The 2294-nt window shown below is 41.5% G+C and overlaps 1 protein-coding gene across 4 annotated transcripts in view; it reads left to right on the top strand.

Annotated features, from left to right (window-relative positions):
• Positions 1 to 2294, top strand: part of LOC107726274 (E3 ubiquitin-protein ligase RNF123-like) — a 188741-nt gene that overhangs the window by 49429 nt on the left and 137018 nt on the right. The window lies entirely within an intron of this gene.

Here is a 2294-nt window from a genome sequence, read left to right as displayed (position 1 = left end):
ATATATATATATATATATATACACACACACACACACACACACAATGAAATAAATAAATTTAGGCATCTTAGGTTAACTTGTAATGATAGCTTCCACTAATTTTGTGTATGTATGTATGTGTGTGTGTGTGTGTATATACTGTAGATATATAGAGAACAATCTATAAATACTTGACTTTTGTCTGAAATATTGTTAATCTTCATCGCTCAAAATTTGAAGGAATATTAGCTGAAGGTGATGTGAGTGATGTGATACCACTGATATACTAGCATGTTTGACAGGATAACCAAGGCATTTCAACAAAACCCTTTATTTTGTGGAAAACACAGTGATCAAAATTAGAGAACAGTAACCAATGTAGCAGGAAAGAAGATTACAACTAAAATTTTGGAGGGTTACAGCTGTCAGAAATGAGTAGGAAGTGTAGAGGCCCTTTCTCTGAAAGACTTAAGCAGATCTGCGGCCGCAGGACATCAGTAGTTTCTCACACTGTGCTGGTGTGATCTTGATCTGCTCTTCTTCCAGACTCTTCTATAGTTCGGTACTGTAATTGGGTTTCTTAGCCATAACTTTGTCGCCAAGGATTTTCCAGAGATTTTCAGTTGTGTTTAGATCAGGACTCTGGGCCGGCCATTTCATTATTTCAGCGTTCTCCGCTTCAAGGAACTGCTTTACCTGTTTTGCAGTGACGGGAACATTGTCTAGCATGAAAATTGCAGGCATTGCAGGGAATGAACCGCATGTTGCTGAAGGAGATTCTGATAAACATTTGCATTCAGCTGCCATGTATCTGTATAAGAGGCCCAACTCCTGCTGCAGTAAACATCCCCCAAACCATGACACTTCCTCCTCCACCTTTCACTGCCTTCTTTACACACTCGGGCTTCAGTCTTTCCCCAGTTTGACGCCAACCAAAATGTTTACCATCAAACTCAAATAAATTTAACTTGCTCTCATCACTAAAGTTACTTTGGATCAGTTCTCATCTCTCCACACAAGAGAGCTCCTCAGCAAAGGTGAGTCTAGCCTTTTGATTCTTTCTGCTGGTGAGAGAGCGCTTTCAGTCTAACCTCACCTAAACGTGCCGAGACGGATCCATACACTGTTCAGTGCTGAACTGGCGAGCAATTCCAGCTGCAGTGCTGAACCGATTCTCCATTGAGAGTCTCCTCATTATCCTGTCTTCTCCTGCATTTGTCTTGTGTGGAAGACCAGCCTTTTTGGGGGACAAACTTCTCTTGCAGTGGCTGAAAGTGTCGTCCCTTTGGCCTTCATCTGGACAACCTCCTGTCGCAGGCTTTCAGTCACCTTAGAGCGGCCCGTCATCCTGCAATCTCAGTGAAAAATAGAGGAATGCTGCCAGTTAAATAAGGTTTGTCATATAATTAAGGAAATTAGCACCAGGTGCCAGATTAACACCAATAAATGGGAGGTATCTGTAAGTGTTCTCTAATTTTGATCAGAGTTCTTTCAAATATTTTAAGTTTTTTATACTGTGCTTCAGAATACAATTAATATTGTATACATTATCGAGTATATTGCAAAACACCAAACAAAACACAATTACAGAGTGCACGCATAAGCGACTACACTAACTTAGTGCACGTACGCATTTAGAGTGCGTTCTTTCACTGAATGATTCAGTCTATTAATATGCATTAAGAATGATCACATAATTCAAGATAAGGGGGCAGAAAATTTATATAATTATATCATTTCATATAGTTAATCAATATCACACGAAGAGTGCCGTTTTACAAATGTGATATTGATTCTATACAACAGTTCAATAAACAATAAGTTAATATCAAGAGACTTACGTTTTAGACACCATGCCTGCTTTTGCTCTATTTCTCCAACAAAAATCATTCCAAACACAGCCACAGCTGTTTTGCATCTCTGAGAACGGTGTTTCGTTCCTGCCTGAATAGATCACCCTGCAGCCCAAGACTGGTTGCCCACTGAAGCTAAGCAGGGTTGAGCCTGGTCAGTACCTGGATGGGAGACCTCCTGGGAAAACTAGTTTGCTGCTGGAAGAGGTGCTAGTGAGACCAGCAGGGGGTGCTCACCCTGTGGTCTGTGTGGGTTCTAATGCCCCAGTATAGTGACGGGGACACTATACTGCCGAAGAGCACCGTCTTTCGGATGAGACGTTAAACCGAGGTCCTGACTCTCTGTGGTCATTAAAAATCCCAGGATGTCTTTCGAAAAGAGTAGAGGTGTGACCTCGGCATCCTGGCCAAATTTGCCCATTGGCCTCTGATCATCATGGCCTCCTAACAATCCCCATATCT

The sequence above is a fragment of the Sinocyclocheilus rhinocerous genome, unplaced genomic scaffold (genome assembly GCF_001515625.1).
Source record: "Sinocyclocheilus rhinocerous isolate Xijiao unplaced genomic scaffold, SAMN03320098_v1.1 scaffold1267, whole genome shotgun sequence".
In the NCBI taxonomy this organism is placed as follows: domain Eukaryota; kingdom Metazoa; phylum Chordata; class Actinopteri; order Cypriniformes; family Cyprinidae; genus Sinocyclocheilus; species Sinocyclocheilus rhinocerous.
The sequence above is the reverse complement of the archived record's forward strand: the minus strand, read 5'-3'. Positions and strand labels throughout refer to the sequence as shown.